This window comes from Prunus mume, linkage group LG1, assembly GCF_029339155.1.
Source record: "Prunus mume cultivar Tortuosa linkage group LG1, ASM2933915v1, whole genome shotgun sequence".
NCBI classification, from domain to species: domain Eukaryota; kingdom Viridiplantae; phylum Streptophyta; class Magnoliopsida; order Rosales; family Rosaceae; genus Prunus; species Prunus mume.
This window is the reverse complement of record NC_142698.1, coordinates 1,027,534-1,048,052: the sequence shown is the minus strand read 5'-3', so window position 1 is coordinate 1,048,052 and position 20,519 is coordinate 1,027,534. Positions and strand designations below refer to the sequence as shown.

The following is a 20,519-nucleotide window of genomic DNA, read 5'->3' as shown; positions in this document are numbered from 1 at the left end:
AAAGGGACTTTATAGTATTTTGACTATTTTGCCTAGGGTGGCTATTGCTGCCCACCATGACCCTCTTTTTCAAACTCTCACTTTGTATGACCATATAAGTTGACCAAACCAAAAATCTTGAAATACTAGAAGTTTGTGAAGAGAACCTTATATTGCAAAAATCATTTGAACATATACAGGGAAATATAATCAACATTATGACAACGGAAGCTTGAAATCAAAACCAAGAGTTCAAAAACCAATAGTTTTCCCTCATCTTTTACGCCTAAAGGATTTAAGTTCTAATCACTACTAAAGAAAGAAGAAACTCCTTTACCTTTGAAACACTACCTTGAGAAAAGGTCAAGGTTGATCACCCATAAAGGGCCTTCACTATATGATTCCCTAAAAAGAGCCACCCAAATGTATGGCCTTTAATTTCATGCACACCAAAGGAAGAGAGAAATAAGAAGGAGATGAGAACCTAGGAGGTCGGGATGCTCGTGAAGGAAACATATATATAAATTAAATTCATTGAATCTTAGGCTACAACTTGCATGAATCAACTATTCAAGAGAGGCGAAGCAAAACTTTAAGTCATCTTGAGCCTATACTATCCAATTTTCCCAAGTATCTTTCAATGTCTAATCTTATTTATGCCCAAAATATCAAAATCCTAGAGAAATGATGAGACTTTCTTACCCTTGAAGCATTCTTGGATGGTCTTCAAGTTTTCACCTTTGGAAATGCCTTCTTCCTTGCTTAGTCTCCATAGATTCCTCACAAAGATACCAAAGTAGATATCCTCTAGCTCATACAGACCAAATTTAGAGAAGATGTGAAGAAGATAACCAAGAAGAGATGAGGTTCTCTCCCTCTCCTCTAGGACCGGTTTTAGCAATTAGTGGAGAGAGATAATCTCTCCTCTCTCTCAACTTCACACCCAAACTTAGGAGGCTCAAACCCTAGAGAGAAATGGTGTTTAGTGTGCCTTATATAGCCATCACATGGGTGAGAAATGGTCATTTGTTCTTCTTGTTACATTTATTGATGTGCAATCCATAGGTTCCAATTAGCAAGGCCACTACGTTCGATTCCTCCGAAACGTGTTTGAATTAAATCTCATCATTTAATTCTCCCTATTTGCGATGGCTCATGACAATTAGACCTTGCAGGGCATTCACAACTATGAGTGACACCTAGAAGTATGTCATGGCAACCTAAGCTAAGTAGAATTGTGAAGAATCTATTCAAGTTGAATTGTCATGCAATTGAGTCCTTCTCTAGTACAGTACTCCTAATTCATATTATCAAGATATGGATACTTTTGTCAAAACATTAATATGAATTTTCCACTTATATGATCACATCGGTTATGTCTGGAAACTTCCTTTCTATATCCACTACTCTGCCAAGATTTCCTTAATCATATCTTTGGAGCATTCTCCTTCCTTACTAAATTAGAGATCCTTTGTTGTACATTCACTTGCCTCTAAGAGCTTATTGAGAATCATGAAGACCACTTTTTGAATCATATTTGTCAACACGACTGTAGAGTGATTTCAAAGGAAAACGACTCACCCACAAGACAACTTTGATGTCTCAGGTCTGAGGACTAGTTTGCACTCTTGCAACTTATGAGTTCTAGTTTGACATGTGAGTAAGGCCCCAATCCCAGAACTTGTGGTTTGATCGCATTCAGTGTACTTATCTCTATAAGCACTTACACACTTATCTTAATATCTTTACACGTAATGACTTAAGACCAGTAATTCTCCCAATCGAGCGGATATAGTGTGTTTGTTCTCAAAACTAGGTGACCAGTAATGGGCTCAAACTTAAGGATGAGGTCTGATCTAATCTACCTTCAGTAAGAACTTCCCTTTGGCAGGTTGAGGGTTATCTACAAAGATAGAGAGGGAAGAGCAGTAGGTAAGACCTAAGGCATCGGGGTGGTACCGGATGAGGGCCCTCCGATGCTAAAGTTAACCGAAGGAAAAATGAGTTAGTTATGACAAAACAAGAGCATAAGTATCGAATCGGTATTACCTTGTATCATAGGGGCAAAAGGCTTTATTTATAGAGGTTTTGGGGTGTCCTCTTGGTGTAAAATTTTGATGTGGGATCCATGGGGTAAGCCTGGGAGACTGCCACGTGTCCTAGCAAATATACCAGTAAGGGAACCTAGAGATTCCTACAAGATACCTTTTGGGAGGTCAAATCGACAGGGTGCCGAGGGCACCTGTTGACCCTCAATTTGCAAGCATGTGAAACTGGGCCGGCGAGTGCGCATGAGCCCTGCCTGGTGTTAGGTTTTTTCCATGTGTCATGGCATGAGAGGTCGAGATGATATGGTACAAACATAGTGTGTACCAATTTTTGCAGATGATCAATGCCCAATTGATAATCTTATGGCTGAGAATATTTAGGAAATGATGTGAAAGTATGAGAGGTCTCTTTATATCTAACCTCATTTCATACCTCTCATACTATTTCATATTCCAAGGACTGTTGTTTTACTGTTATGATAATAGGCCAAATATTATGGTTGAAAACAACAATTTTGCCCATAGGTGATGGTGAAATATCTAGAAAGCAATATCACATATTTGGATTTAGGGAATATTTTCAACAGCTCGTGCCAATCCTTTCTAGGTGGCTGGCCAAGGCTAGAGGATGAGAGGGCTGAAAGAAGATGTTACATGACATAACCTAAAAATTGAATCTTTGAGACCAAGTATCTTAAGGCTTGGTTTAGATTGTTCCATCCTAAACACTCTAGACTAAGAGAAGAAAAGAGTAGAGACTTTACCCTTGAAGCACTACTTAAGATTGACATTCTTGAGTTGGTCACCTTGTAGGAAAAAAAGGATTCTTTTGGGTTCACCAAAGAGACTTGTAATTTCTCTACACTAAGGAAAGGGGGAAGATTTGATGCAACCTAGGAAGGAGAGGATGCTAGTGCTTACTCCCTAGGTGGCCGGTTTTGCTAGGTGGGAAGAGCTTGATGGTGTTCACACTCTCTTGAAGCCACCTTAAGAGGAATAATTCATTTATATAGACACACAAGGAGGAGACCAAAGTATCCCATTCGTAAAACCAACCATATGGGTTCATTGGGCCTCTTGGGCTCATGTAGTCATCCTATTATAACCAAATGAATTGACTAGCCCAATGGGTCCAAGGCCAATGGGCCATGAATCCGATTTTATAGTTATGCCCAATCTACCCTATTCCAACATTCTCTTAATTAATTTAATCTCTATTAAATTGGTAAGTCTATGCACATCATATTTATTTCGTCTTATTTAACATTATTGGTGTGCGATTAGGTTATAATTGGCAAGGTAGTGGGCGATCCAAAACGTGAGGAATAGGTTATGGGGGGTCCTCAGGAATAGGTTATGATGTCTCCACTCCTTTTAATTATCCCTTTATTAGGAATGGGTTATGGTGTGTCTTCATCAAGCTTCCCACAAACTGTGAGTAATGTTTAGCATCATGTCAAGGTTTCCTAAGCCAATATAGAATGAGGTTGTGAACCTATTTAGTTGGAATTGTTGTGCAGTATGGTCCTTCTCCAATTCAATGCTCTCAATCATACTATTATGACACAAAATTCATGTCAAGACCTTAGTGTGATCTTTAGGCTCATATAACTTATTACAGCGTGATCAGGAACTCATTACTTTGGCCAAAGACTTCCAAGTCATATCGTCAGAGCATTCTCCTTACGTACTGAAGGTAGAGATCCCTTATTATATTATCACCTGTCTCCATGAATTGATCGTGAATCCTAACCATGGGGAACCATGAGGTTATGCCCAAAGGCTTCAACATGGCCAAAGGCACACAATGCTTCCATGAGACAACTTGTGGTGTCTCATGTCATAAATGCTTGGATGTAAGCCTATTGACACACTCATTGAGATGAATTGCAAGTTGTGTGAAGACATAGACCGGTTGTTCACCAATAAGGAACAATACTAGCGCCTTGTTGGAAAGTTGATATATTTGACACACACAAGACTAGATATTGCATATGCTGTGAATGTGGTTAGTCAGTTTATGCATTCACCCAGTGTTTCTCATAAGAATGCAGTTGATCGGATCTTAAAATACTTAAAGTCAGCTTGTGGAAAAAGATTAATGTTCTCAAAGAAAGGAAATCTTGAAGTTGTTGGATATACTAATGCTGATTGGGCTGGTTCCATTACAGATAGATGCTCTACATCGTGTTACTTCACATTCGTTGGAGGTAACCTAGTCACTTGGCGAAGTAAAAAATAAAATGTGGTTACTCGGTCTAGTGCAGAAGCGGGATATTAGGGAATGACTCAAGGAGTTTGTGAATTATTGTGGATGGACGCCGCCTCCACTCCCTAATTCTGCATAGGGTTCCTTGCCCTCTGTTTAGCTTGGTATGGAACTTGGTGCATGATTTTGATTTTTCTATTGATTTATGCCTTTTGTTGTAGCTTGTTTGCCTTGTCGCTTGTTAGGGCCGGCTTATCGCCTATTTTAGCCCCTTCCGGTCCTCTGCTCTTTTCTCGCTGCCTGTTTTAATGAAATTCCACTCCGACCAAAAAAAGAAGAAGGCAATCCCCAGTCTCTCAAGACACAATGGCTGACATGATAAAGTTTGGGTTCATAATTTGGTAACCTAATCAAATCCGCATTAAACATAGATAATTAGAAATTAGAAAAATCAGAATTTGAGATCAATACGAACCCATCGGAATTCAAAACGTCAAAAGGAATTTGGTCACCCAACCGATTATTTATACTTGTTCATACACAAACAACATCACATTATACATTATTTATTTGGTCACAAACAAGTCTGCAATTTGATTTCCCTAGTACTTAGGAACTTTACTTAGGAACTTTTTGAACCAATGGGCTGAGAGTTTTGGGTGTCTTTTCAACCCATTTTTGTAATCCACGAAGTTCATACCGAATCGAACAGAGTAACCATTATTCCATTCAAAATTGTCCAACAGAGACCATGCAAAGTATCCCTTAACATGGACACCGTGCCACACAAAAAGATGGAATTAACAAAACCTAAAAAGGTTAGGCATATATATGTATATGAATGTACATAGTATATATATGTTTTTTTTTTAGTACAAGCGATAGTCTAAACTAGAGGGGAAGGGGTTTCACACACACACACATCTGATGCCATGGGGGTTCGAACCTAAGAATTGAAACTCTTCAAGTCAATGCCCTTTTTCATTGGGCTAGACCCCATTGACCGTAGCATATATATGTTACATTCATATATACGAACATACATCTATATGTCATATGTGTATTTATAAAGAGTAGTGATTACCCCACTCCTTTTTCTTCTATTTTATCTACTTACACCCCTTTTTTCTAATTAAAAAAGGAGTATAAGTGGATAAAATAGGAGTGGGGAAATCAAATAAATAAATAAATTATATATATATATGTAATGTCACACACATATACAACACAGGGGATATGTATAGGCTTTGTTGAGCACTTACTTGATGGCTCGTTGAACGTAATAGAGGTGGTGATAGTAGTAGTCAATTCTCTGGCTATCATTAAGGGCTTCCTCAAGTGACAATTTTGGATGGCTGAACTCATCAATCCCTACAACAAATATGTAACATGTTAGTCCTTTAGTTTTAAGCTTGTTCATTTTCCAAAAAGAGAAGGGCTAACTCCTTTAATTATTACAAAGTGAACAGAAATGTCACTAGCTTAATAGTTAGTTCATTTTAAATGTATACTTAATAGCAATAATTACACTACATGTGAAAACTTGATGATGCAACTAACTAAATAATTACCATTCTCCGTAACGTAAATGAGTGGATCATTATACTTTCTCTTTGTGTAGAGTAAAAGATCTTCAATTCCTCTTGGATAAACATATAGCCAATCTGAAGCAGCCTGTAATACCATAGAAATTGAGAGATTTGTAGAGGTTACATTTGTCTGTGAAAAACAATTAATAATACCACTAACGCTAACAGCTAAGCTAATTTGATATGTGTACCTTTGGACCAATAGAGACCCCATTAAGCTCAACTGCCACAATATATATGGTCAAATTCTAATTGTTATGAGAAACTGAAAAATTGGTAATCAACAAGCTTTGAATTTGTACTACGTACATGAAAAATTAGCACGAGCATCTGTCAAGTAGCTTGCATTTACAGAATTATGTTGAGGTGCATAGGCTGCATAATAAGTAGTATAGTAATTTAATCCAAGAAAATCAAATGACCCATTTAGCAATTTAGAATCTGCTTTCGTGAAGTTTGGTAGACGATTTCCAACAAGAGACCGCATACTGTGCGGATAGTCACCACTTGTTATTGGCTCCGCAAACCTACAAAAATGTGGAAATTCCCATTACAAACTTAATGCTAAATAGGATATTTTCTTGTCGGAAAATTTGGCATGTTATATTGCCGGAAATTTGGCTTATTATAAAGCCAAAACAAAAGTTGCTTCCAAACTTAAACATTCATAAAGCATATTTTTATTTGTTCAATGTATTTAAATTAATATTCTATTAACATATATATTTGGGAAACAAATATTAGATTATGCTAGTAAGTATTGTAAGCGAGTTACAGATTTATATTAGGTACTGACCATCCAAACATAAAATCCAAGGCTCGTAATGCAGCATTTTTATGGTGCTTGGCTTCAGAAACAGGCACAAACCAATGTGACAATAGCGTTATCCCTATCAGACCCTTTTGAGATGCCTGCAGATTAATTTTGAACATAACAGGATTACTGAGTCATATAGAATTCTCCATTATATTCACATATAGTTCTCAATTAGGACCTAATATTCTAGCCCAGCGTGCTGAAAAAAAGACCTGATAGTTCTTCTTGTACAATTCTACAGCAGTTGCATGTGCAAGGAGCTGGTTGTGTGCCACCATATATGGTTCGGTACTTGAATCCCCACCAGTGCAATTTAGCTTCTGCCAATTAGAACATCGTCCGGGCGCAAAGTCCCCTTTTGCATAACCACCAACACTATAGCTCCATGGCTCATTCAATGTGATCCAGTATTTTACCCGATCACCAAATTCCTTGTAGCAAAGCTCTGCATAGTCTCGAAAGTGATTTCTGTACACACATGAACGATGGTTGTAAAAATTAAAATCAAATATTGGTTTCTAACATATTTGAAATGGTATATCTTAATTTGTTCACGTACATAATATGAGGGCTTAAGAAACCACCGTATTCGTCTTCTAAGGCTTGGGGAAGATCCCAGTGGAAGAGAGTTACATATGGCTTTAGACCTGCATGAGTAATAGAAAAGAGTTGACTAAGTGGTGTTTCAGGTGGGATTGATATTGAGGTTTTATGTGATTATATATAGAAAGCTGCTTCACCATTGTGTAGGAGTTCATTTATGAATCTGTTGTAGTATTTGATTCCTTTCTTGTTCACGCCCCCACTTAGCTTTCCATCTAATAATTAAGAACAAAACAAGCAAATACACAAATAACTCAATCAATAATAAGTGGTAAGGAAAGAAAAGGGCCAATGGTAAACTATTCCTTCTCTTGGTTCAATTTTTTCGATAATGACTTTAACTGATAGCACAGCTAAGCTTGCAACACTTTCTTAGTTGCTTATATACAACGATATAAAAGGAGGGCCACATGAATTATTATTTCAAGGAAGAGACATGTTCTGTACAATATATACATGAATGTCATTGATGAACTCACTCGGTAACAATCTTGGCCATGAGATAGAGAATCTATAAGCATCCAACCCCATGTTCTTCATAATCCCCACATCTTCCTACAATAACACAAAAGATATAATTATAAAAAAGAGCCTTAAAAGGATCTCATTTTCAATTTCCTATAGCTATGTTCTCTTCTCTTACTGGGCTCGAAGCGAAAAAGGCATATGTGTTTGTCAAGTTTCTTTTCTAAGAAAAAACAATGAGAGTTATGTGACCAAAATTTAAACATTATAGTGGTGATATTCATCAATAGCCACATCTCCGTTGCTGCCATCTTGGATTCTTTCTGCAATTAAAAGAACCAAAAAAAAAAATTATCTAAGCACGACTATTATATAACTAACTAGGCCCCATCTCTCATTAGAAAAAAAAAACTAAAAAAACTTGGTCCATTGTTTAATAAGTAAATTTGACTAATCAATTTTGTTCTCCTACTGCTCTGTATGAAAAATAGGGTCGTCCCTGAGCAAGAGGGCCATAGCTTCGTTGGGCAGCTATTTTGGCCCAAGCTCGCCGGGCTTGTGGTGGAGCCACAAAGCGTGTTTATGAATAGGGTGGTTGCGGTTCGTAATCATAACTCAAACCGCAACCGACCATATTTGCGGTTTGGTGATTTGAAACCGAAACCAACCGCTGCTTTGCGGTTTACTGCATTGCGTAAACCGCAAATTCGGCCTTATCAGCAATTAGCGTTTAAAACCGCAAGTTCTCAAGCATTCACAAAATATAAATTCACAACCTAAATAAATAAACACACAATCTCAATTCTCAAACATATATAAATTCACAATCTTCTCAACTTCTCAAGCATTCACAACCTAAGAAAATTAAAGTTACAATTTCAAGCATTCCAATTAAGGTTAAACTTCTCAACATTCCAATTTCAAATTTTTAGTTACAAACCAAAAGGAAAATGCAAAGCAAAATGAATTAAAGTTACAATCAAGAAGAAAAATCCAATTCAAAGTTAATTAAAGTTACAAATTAAAAGGAAAATGCAATGCACCAATGTTACAAACTAAAGTTACAACTCAAGTGTTGGTGGTGAGTGGATTTGAAGAACCTGCAGGTTGTTTGAGCACCAATGTTATTTACAAATAAAACAACATAGTTTAGTACATTTTATTATAAGAAGAAGCATAAATAACATTAGCATAAATAAACTAATTACTTACAAGTTGTCATATGTTCCATTTCCTTGTAGAATTCAACCTCATCTTCCGTGCGGCTATACTTTGCGGTTTGCGATAACCGCAAGTTTTGAAAATCAATACGTTAACCGCGAATCAAATGCGGTTCGTTCTTAATAACGCAAATGCGTCGGTTTATCGCGATTGCGTTTTATTATGTAAATTATTGGTTTTTTATGGTTTTTCGGTTTTTCGGTTTAAAATGCCACCCCTATTATGAACAATAAGAGTAAATTTAGGTTTTAATAAAAAAAAAATTCACTTTTGGAAAAAGTCAAAATTTTTATAAAAAAACAAAAAAACCTCTCAACTTTCAAATCAAAGACATGTAAATGTAAAGGATTTCTTAGAAAATCAAAAAATAAATATAGGCAATTTTGTCCATTTTGGCTTCTTTTACAAAATTTCTCTCTCCTTTGTGTTTTTCCAAAATCTCCCAAAAATAAGTGAGGTATTAGCAACAACTTTTATCGTCGAAAAAAGTCAAATCTAGAAATCAAGTTTAGTGACGGTATGTGTAAAAACCGAATTTGAGAGGGAAATTAAGACTTCAAAGAAAAGAGAAACAGAATATTAAGTGTATATAAGGAAAACAAAGCCTAGAAACACCACCTGGATGTTTGTGGGTGTAGGTATCCCATATGCTTGGTCCTCTACCCTCTCCCCTTGCAGCACCTTCATACTAAAATTTACACACACACAAAAGAGTACAGAATGAAGATGCCAATGTTCATGCATGGATGTTTAGTCTGGCAAGAAGAAACTAATTAAGTAATTTAAACAAAAATTAAAGCGTAATTAAGCCCCAAAAGAGAAAAGACTCACCTGGTAAGAAGATGAAGCTGAGCCAAATATGAACCCAGCTGGAAAACTGCTTCTGTTGATGAAAGCAACGTCATATTGACTGGGTGTAACTGGAATGGTGGCTTGGCTATTTGCCAATGCAAAGCCAATTAGTTGCAGAAAATAATTTCCTAATAGCAAATATCCTAATTGGATTGCCATAACTTGAGGTTTTGGTGATCTAGATAGCTTGGCTTTGCCTGTGACGGGGTTTATATATGGAGGAAGGACACATCACAGAACAGCTCGAAAGTCAGGAGTCTCAAGACACATGTACACTGTGCATGCAACGGTTAAAGCATCTCAAATGTTCCTAAAAAAGAAAAATTAAATTTAAACGACCATTAAAAAATAATCATTTAATGAAGCTAAAATGTTAAATTACTGCATAGCCTAAATGACATTTGTGAGGCCTTGAAAAGTAACAAGGCACGTAGGCCTTGTTTGGTGGGTTGGATTGGAATGGATATTTTTAATTTAAATGGACATGGGTTCTAACCATTATTTAGTAAGCTTAATTGCGTCTCAGACTGGATATGGACATTGAATCCGTGTCCCAAATAACTATGGCTCCAGAACCCAAGCCCAGATGTGGGTTTAGGATCCGAGTCTTTTTCAAAGAGCCAGCCCGCCTCTTCTCTCTTTTGTTGACGAGCAAGCCTCTTTTCAAGTTCTTCTCTTCTCTCTCTTCCCTTCTCCTCTCTCTCTCTGCCTCTGTGATTTTCTCCTCGTTTTTTTCTTTTTTTTTTTGGTCGAGCCCCCTTTCTTCTTCTCTTCTTATATTTCTTCTCTTATGCTCCCTCGTATTTCAACCAATCTTTTCACTTCAATCTCTATCAGTCTCTCTCTTGGAAATAGGAACAAGAAAAATGGAAGGAAATGGTGGGTTTGAGGAGGAGGGGAAAGTCTGGGACCACAGATATTTTTTTTCTTCTGGGTTTTGCGCCTAAACTCAGAATCGGGGGCCCTTTCCTTCAAAAGTGGAAGAAGATATTTGTAGCATCATGTATGTTTGCTGTTCTGCCTAGATCCATTGTTTCTCTACGTTCCTATGATGAATGATGATATCAAGTGCCTGCAATATGACATAAACTTGAAGACAATATGACATAAACTTGAAGATAGCCGCTCTTCTTTTCAGATCATTCAATGATCTTTTCTACATATTTGACTTATTTTTTAAATTATTTGTGATTTTTTTTTTTCATTTTCTGGGTTTTTGTGATTTTTTTAAATATGAATATTGGTTTTGTAATTTGATGAGGTTTTAATTCATTTTTTATGATATTAAATAGGGTAAATTTCGAATACCCTCCAAAACTATGTCGACCTTCAAAATCTCTACTTCGAATGATTTTTTCAACCAATTTAGTCCTCAGATTATTTTAAAAAGTCAATTTAGCCCTTACCGTTAGTTTTCATATAATTTCATCTAATTTTCTGTCTAGATACCCAACTCCCATCTGCGAACCCTCTCTCTCTCTCTCTCTCGTCTCTTCTTCTCTCTCCCTATTTCTTCCTCCTAGGCCTCAGCCCACCCTACCCCCAACAATACCAAGCCAAGACAACCGCCTAAAAATCTCTTCCAAAACCCCCAGCCCCCAATTTGGTTCAATTTGACTTATCCCAAGGTGACGCCCGATCTCTAACTCTGCTTTTTGTGAAGTGGTGAGAGCAGAGCAGGGATCGGTGTTTTTTGTCTGTAAGCCTGCTACGTGGTTGCTCAGACGGAGGTTTGGGATCCACGTGAGAAAGAGGTGTGAGGGTGACTCCAGATATCTAGCTCTGTTGTTAAAGTTCTGCTGTTCAAAGGTCTCATAAATGAGAACTTGAGTCTGGGTTCTCTGCTGAAATCTGCAGAGAAGCAGTTCTTGGAGATATTTGCGAACAGATATGTCGGCGAAGTACCTCAATTGTTAAGTGTGTATCAAGGGATGGTAGATATCAAGGCTCTCTGATCTGGTATGTTGAAACGAGATGAGGATGTAATTATTTTTAGCCACCTGATGCTGCCTTACTCAATGTATTAGCTTGCTTTTGGCCATTTTCAAAATATAAGAATGACTCTCAATCCTTTATCCCCTGCTCTTTGAGTAATTGTCCTCTGAGATGCAGCTAGCTGTCCTAGTTAAGTATATCTGTGCCCAGAACCAACACCCTCAAAACCCAGATTACCCTGCCCCTCCAAAACCCATATTACCCAGGCCCCAATTTGGATTTTCCGACTATTGATTTTAACCTCTTCTCTCTTCGATTGATTTCTTTCATTCGAGCTCTTTGGCGAAGCAGAGAAAAAAAAAAATTTGCTGGTCTCCGGTAGCTTGTTGGAATTGTGTTCAAAGCCAAAAACCCATCTGGGTTCGAGACCAGCAGAGAGACGCGAGACAAGGCAGAAAAAGAGAGAGGTTTAAAAAATTAATTTTTAATTCAATAGTGAATCATGTGCCTGACATGTGACTTTTTTAACAGAGATTTGGATGGAAATTGTCAAAAACTAACGGTGGGGGGTAAATTGGCAATAAAATTTAGTACGAGGGCTAAATTGGCTGAAAAATAAATTTATGGTGTAGATTTCAACAAGCGTGATAGTTCGAGGGTATTGTGACTTTTACTATAAATAATCTAATAAACCATAAAAAATTTGAAATTTTTTATATATAAAAAAGCAGTCCAATGTTGTCCAGTGTGGCCTTATACCAAGCAATGGACATGGACTTAAGTCCAGTCTAGTCTAATGATTTACCAAACAACTCAATAGGACTTGAAGTCCAACCCAGTGCAGTCAATACAACAAAGCGAATCTAACAAGTCGTCAAATCAACCACAAATAGGGCGTAAAGTTTAATTAATGTCATAGCTTGATTTGGAATGATCAAGGATCCACTAAAAGCATATAGTTTATAAAAGCAAATTAAACATTAGCAACAATGCTTTACCACAACAACTAAAGGTCCATGGCTGATTCAACGTGATCCAATGTTTTACGCAATCACTAAATTCCTTGTAACGAAGTTCTGCATAGTTCTGAAAGTGATTCCTGCATGTACATAGAGATGTTTGGAAAAAAATCAATGGGAAATATTGATTCTAAGGACTTCATAGTAGTATAAATGTGTTAACTTACACTATGTGAGGGCTCAACAAACCACCATATTCTAGTCATCATTAGTTGTCCTGTGTGTAATTCCTTTTAGCTTATATTTAGAAATTAGGACTTGAGTATTTGCTAAAAAGTTGAAGTACATTGAAGAGTTTATGACGCTACACAATCAAGATAACTTGTGCATTCATTTATAATAGGAATCATTAGGAAAATCAGCATCTACATCACAAAACTTTGTCTAGATGACTATTCATATAGGCCAAATATTTCCAGCGCGAGATTTTTAATAAAGGCACTTAATTTTGTTTATTATAAGTCCAATCCTTGGCTGTCAAGTCTCTCATTTTACATTTTTCATATGGGTTTTTAGAGAGAGAGAGAGAGAGAGAGAGAGAGAGAGAGTTTGTGTGTGTGTGTAAATTATGTTTTGCTTTTTGGGGGAAGAGTTCATGGTTCTTGAATTCCTTTTGGGGCTTTCATTGAAATTTCATTTTTGAAACGTTTGCTTAGTGATACAAAATTTTCATCTCTCATCACTTTCATTTTCACCATTTTGGAAAACTTGGTTTTCTCTTTGGTTTGTGTGAGAGTGTATGTGGCATAGTTTCAAGATTTCATTTTGAAAGCTACTTCTTTTTTAGAAAATCTTACTATAGCTTTGCACATTCAAGCTTTAATCTCTCATCTTTTTCATTTACACCATTTTGAAAAACTTGGTTTTCTCTTTAGTTTGTCTGAGATTGTTCATGGCTTTTGAAATGAGGATTTCAAATCTAATTCTATCTTTGAAACCAAATTCACCCATTCAGAATTTTTTAGAGTAAAACTTCTACTTTGCATTCTCTACTTGGTGAGGTATGAATTTTCATTATGAGATTTTGAAAATTATTCTTCGAAATCTACTGTATTTTTATAATCTGCATATGGGTTTAGTTATGACTATTCATCTTCTTCAGTCTGCATCTAGGTTCATTATGACTAGCCATCTTCTTTATTCTAGATCAAATTCTTTGTTGATTTCTTCAAGAGGATGGTTTCTTGAAGGAATTGACCCATTTTCATCTCAAAATCCAAATTTCATGGTTCTATTCAATCCGGAGCTGAGTTGCAGTGCCATGGGGTGAAGAAATTGATGGACTATCTGCCATTTCCATGAAGAACAAGCTCTAGCTCAACTAAGTTTGGAGAAAAAGGTTGCACATTGAGGTAGTGCTTATTTCCTAAATAGACCTATGTGAGAACCTATAAATATATATATATATATATATTTAATTATTCATACTACATATTAATTTTTCTTATTTAAATATTTATTGTGAAGACTTATAAGTTATTAAATCTTAAGCCTAGTATCATATTATCCATTTGGTTGAAAGATGACACTATTCTTGTTTTCCACGTGTAGAGGCTTAGAATTGGTTTTAATCAAATCATCATTGCCATGCCACCTTGCATGCTAGTAACAAGTGGTGTTGTGATATCATTGGCTAAAGGTGGATGACTCACATTATTCTCTTACTTTTCTATCTTATCTTTTGGTGGTGATGTTGTGATATCATTAGCTAAAGGAGGATGAGTCAAATTATTCCCTTACTTTTCTATCTTATCTTTTGATGGTTTAAAATATTGTATATATAAATATTATTTGGTTGCATCCGTTGCCACTCCTATAAGTATCATACTTTCTTACTTCAATCATTCATTCCAATCCTTTAAGATAGACTTCTACCATGAAGTAGGGGTGGGCACGGTTCGGGTTGGACCGGCTTTTGCCTCAAATTAGAACCAATATAGTACTATTCATCTGGTTTGGTTCAGTTCGGTTTTAATAAAAAAAATTCAAAAATTTTCCGATTTGGGTTGAACCGTTTCCGATCCAATTCGGTTTTGAAGTGGATTATAAAAATTAATTTACATGACAGGACCCGTCCCAAATTTCCCGGAACCCGAGGCGAACCTGCGGAGACCCGACATCACACCAATGCGGGTTCACTCCTTAAATCGTCGCTCGCTTACCATAGAGGATTAAGGGCACGAGACTTCTGCCGAAATTTGTGAGTCTCCTAGAATCTGAACATTTCCCAAAATTTCCACACACAAGCACATTTATAACAACCGCGCACGCACAATATAATCTCATGCAATCACATGAATGGCCTCCGGCCTTCAAATGATTCTAGCAAAACTGCCCACAAAGTTTTTAAAATAACTTAATGCATCGAACATGCATATAACAATTTCAAAATCTACTCACGCGCACCTTCACTCACTTAGTCCCCAGGACAAGCCTCAATTCAACCAAGTTTTGGGACCAACAACGAGGTCCAAACCAATCCCAATAAGACTACCTAAGTGGGGTCTAATATGTGGCTGCACCTAGTAACTTCAGGCTGCCTTACGTACCCTACTAAGGGATCAAGCCACACGTAGCTCTTTCAGATTATCTATCTATCCCGGCTCCTAATATCAAATCAACCATTACAGTCATACAAATTCATACATTCTACTATTTATCCATCACAACTCACCAAACACAATCACAATATCACCCTTCATAGGCGGCTAATCCAAAGGCGCGTCGACCTCACCGAGCACGCTACATTCTCACGACCCTCACACAATCATATCTCCCTTATCGTCGGAGCCACCCGGCCCGTATGGGAGTCCGCAACCTTTGCGCGGCTAATCCAAGGCGCGTGCGACCTCCTGGCAGGCACGGCTACATTCTCACCAGCCCTCACACAATCACATCTCCTCATCGACCGGGGCAGCGCTGGCCACGTGGGAGTCATCCTTTCTGTCAACTGCGCTAATCCAAAGAGCGCTGGGCTACCCTGGCGGGCCTGTGCCATTCTCACCGGCCCTCACACATCACATCTTCCTCATCGCGTCGGGCGCACCCGGCCACGCGTATGGGGTCTGTCAACACCCGGCTAATCCAAAGGCGTGCGACCTCTGCCCCGGGCACGGCTACATTCTCACCAGACCCTCACACAATCCATTCTCCTCTCATCGACGCGGGCCTTGCCCGGCCACGTATGGTCTGTCAACTCGCGCCGGCTAATCCGACGCGTGCGACCTCCTGCTGAGCACCAGGCTGCATTCTCACCGACCTCTCACACAATCACATCTCCCTCATCGTCGGCGCACCGGCCACGATGGGGTGCGTCAACTTTCGCCGCTAATCCAAGGCGGCGTGCGACCTTTGGGCAGCTGGCATTCTCACTAGCCCTCACAATCACATCTCCTCATCGTCGGGGCCTTTACCCGCCACGTGTAGAATGCAATCAACACGCCGGCTAATCCAAAGGAACGCGTTCGGCCTCGCTGAGCGGCTACATTCTCACCAGACCTCACACAAAATCACATTATGGAAGTGCATTGGGGTAGTCGATATTAACTGTAAGCTAACATTTGATAAACTGTAACTTTATACATCTACACAATTTAAATATATAACATATAATTTCTACTCTTATACTGAACCTCAACCCTGGTATAGCATATGATAATTTCGCAATTTAAATCATATAATAATATCCTAAATTCACGTATAAACCATTTAACTTAACAACGCTCAAGACCTGTCACTAAAGTAATTCTAACCCTCCGGGATGGTAGAACTACAACAAAGTCTAGCGGTCAACCCAGGGTCAAACTATCCAAACTTGGTCACATAGGCCACGCGGGCCCACGACCTCAAATTCGATCCGAAGTTCCTATAGGTTCTCTGACAGGGCTCTAGGACACATATCCCGCAAGTTTAGTCGGATCGACGGCGGATCGCTCACGATCGGACGGTCACTAAAACCTAACCCTAGGGTTGGCATTTGATATCAGGGACTCCATTTACGATCCGTCAAATCCTACATGATCCACAGTAATACCTGATCAACATATTATAATTTGGGACCATCAAGCATCCAAACCTAGTGAACCGGAAAATACGCGATATCGATATCCAGATTAACTCTAACGGTATCCAAAATGAGATCCGAGCACACCTACGCGCTTTCGTGACATCGAGAAGGATCATAATGGGACAAAATTCCCCTCACCTCGGTGCCTGCGCGCCACCTTGCGCCGGCAACAAGACATGGGTGTCTAAAGCGATATCGCGTCATTGAAAACCTCCAAATCGTGAGCCAAGACTCCTACCTAGGTAATACACCTAATTTGAGTCACTTTGTTCTTAGGCATACCCCAAAATTGGCCGGAAGTGGCGGGAATCGGAGGCCAGCGTGGCCAAACTTCCCTCTCTTAATCGATCTCAGCGCATAAATCTCGAATCTAACCTAACAGCAGTAGCAAGAGCGGCAGGAGGTTCAAGATCCATACGGATCGTCGAATGGTGGCCGGATGGCGACTTAGGAGCCGTGAAGTTCCCCAAAACGGCGCGATTCCGACCTCTTTCCGGCTGATGGCGATTCTTTGCCGTCGGGGATGGTCGGAAAGGTTCTTCAGGTAATGTGAACGGCGAACCAGCGATACAGTGGCGGGTGGTTGCCGTAAGGCGGCGCGGTGGCCAAAACAAGCCGTCGATGAGCGATGCCCGAGGAAGTGTCGCGAAGGAAAGACCGGAGAGAGAGAGAGGCGAGGGGCGCCTGCTTTTAACCAAAACCCACTTCAAAATATTTACGATTATGCCATTGAGCTTCATTTGACCATATCTCTCTCACAACTCCGATTCGAGCCTACTCGTGTCTACGAACTCATCTCACCGTGCTTTCACGCAGTACAACCGGTAATTCCCAAATTCCTTCCAGATAAGAAAATGACTTTAAAATACTATCCCATTAATTTCTCAATTCCACTTAAATAAATTAAACATGGGATAAATTTGGGGTCGGGGTGTTACATTACAATTCTCAACTAAAATATTATTATTATTACTTGAAAATTAACAAATTCTTCAATTTCATATAAAAATAAATATTAAAGATAGGAAAGAGAGATATTTTGAAATTGAACTTGGACCAATATTAGTTTTTTTTTTTTGGTGAAATAAAAAATATAGCATTAAAAATAAATATATATTGAAATTATATATTTTTTAATTTGACAGAATCGGTTCGGCCCGATCCGTTTTTGAAGACATGGAACCGGATCCAAAAACGGTCCAAACTAGTCCGGTTCGATTTTGACCGATTTTGACTTTTTGGTCAACTCAATTTTTTCCTGTTTGGTTCGGTGTGGTTCGGCTTGAATTTCAAGTTCGCCGGTTTGAGTGCCCACCCCTACCATGAAGTAATGTTAGAGAGAGAGAGAGAGAGAGAGAGAGACACACACACACACACACACACACACACACACACAAAAGATGAAGATCGTATGTGTTTGTCTTGCAATATTTCATACTTATCATGGTGAGTGGGTTATGTAGTGTGTTCTAAAAGTTCTTATTTTGTGATAAATGTGAAAATCATGGATTATCATGGATTTATTCTATTTACAAATCTCTCTCTATTTTCAAGTCAAAAATATCTAATTTGTGCAATATTTCACACAATATATATTATTTGGAGTTTTTGGGAAGTATGTATTATTCATGGAACATGAGAACTTCAGTGACGGGGTATCCGAAGGATAAATGTACTAGACGGGGACATAGTGTCAGGACCCAACCCAAATTCCACTTTGAAATCTGTATCGAACCCTGTGCGTGTCCAACACCTAGCAGGTATTGGCATAATTGTCCAAAATACCCCTTATTGCCCTAATCCAAAAACTGCTCTAAGGTTTGACTTCTACTAGAAAATCGGCAGAGTCTCCTTTGAAAAATAGACATTTACCAAATTATTTTCACTTGTAAAAATCATAGTTTAATATTTCCCAACTTCAGCATGCACAATGCTAACACACACAATTTACTAGATGGCCTCCAGCCTCAAATTCAACCTTACCAGGGCAATATCAATGTAAGCTACGAATTTGTTTCTTACTTAACCCAGGTTGCCTACGTACCCTTACCGAAGGATCAAGCCTCACATAGTTCTTTCTACAAGAAAACAAAGTTCAACCCATATGTAAGCACATGAATTAAATATTCCTTCACACTTTCACAAAACCAAGAGCTTCAATGCTAATCAATCTGCTGAAACTTAAGCAAAAGATATTGATTTTCAAACAATCTTCCACTTATCGCATATGTGCATAAACAAATACATATATATATATATATATATAATAGCTCATTATAGATAAGTAGGAAAACGAGAAAATTATTAAAGTAACATTGGCCACGTGAAACTCTAATATCAATATCAACGGTCTGAATAAAAACGTGCTTCCATATTTTACGTGTAAAAGCAAACTCATCACTTAAGAAAATAGTTATGAATTGTATAAAATCCTTAAACTTAGAAAACTCTCAATCTTTATCTCATAAATCTGAATACATGTATTAAAACTTTCACCAATAAGTACCAAGATAATATCATCAATTTTTAGTTTAAAACATCTCAAAACTCAAATACTCTCCACCTATGCGTACCCCCATTCATAATCCATCAATTCCACTAATATTCCGTCAATTCCAATAATATTCCATCAATTCCAATTACCATGTATGTTACAACCTCGCCAAACTCGAGGGACATGTGGTCAGCTCGAGAATGCATATCCTCACAGAACTCAGGGGATATGTAGTCAACCCGAGAATGCATATCTGTCAAATCTCCTAACAAGACCTTGGAAGTTATAATCAACTTGAGAAAGCAAATCCTAGCACCACACGATTCAGGCGTCCCCGAGAGTATCCAACCCAAAACTAATTAGTAATGTAGAAAGAATCAAAATATTTTCCATCTACACTGTGAGATACTCTTAACATGCCTTTTAATGTGTGCATTCTTTTCCCCTAATGCATGGACAATTCTTATGGAATCGTTGAACTTACCACATGGATAACTCGGATCTAATACCATGTTAGAATGAGAGCATCCAACTCAAAATTATTAATCGATCACAGTGAATGAAGAGGTGCAAGATATTTTAAACTCTTTATATGCTAGCTAGACTTCCATCTTTAATGTAAGGAAAATTGATCAAAAAAGACATGTGGGACAAAAGACCAAATCTAAATATTTATATACATATAAGTTGATCCAATTGATTATGTATACATTCATAAGGAATAATCTGAGTGCAACCCATAGACAACTAATGTGTTATATCTTACAACTGGAATTTATTTTTGTTGATGTGCACAAATAACGTTCACATTATTGAAGTAATACAAATATGGAATGAGGGAAATTATCATATGTTACATACAATAACTATATTTTGATTTGATCAATAGTTTTTTAGGAAATTTTTTAACCAATGTGCTGAAACTTTCCGATATCTTTTCTGTTCATCGTTGTAATTCACATAGTTGATACCAAACCAAACAGTGTATCTAGAACTCCACTCAAAGTTGTCTAGTAATGACCATGCAAAATATCCCTTCACATTGATACCATCCCTACACAAAAGAATAGAAAAGTTCAAATACACTTATATCAATGTAATGATTAATTAACTTAAATGTAAGAAGGATAGGCATAGAACTAACATATTATTTGTTAATAAGAACTTAGTTGATTGCTCTTTGAAGGTGCGAGAGGTGACGGTAGTAGTAGTCCACTCTCTG

At 37.9% G+C, this 20,519-nt stretch overlaps 1 pseudogene; it reads right to left on the bottom strand.

The window, feature by feature from the left end:
- Positions 1-4,838: 4,838 nt before the first annotated feature.
- On the bottom strand, positions 4,839-18,492 carry LOC148920624 (beta-glucosidase 24-like; annotated as a pseudogene).
- Between the last annotated feature and the right edge of the window lie 2,027 nt (positions 18,493-20,519).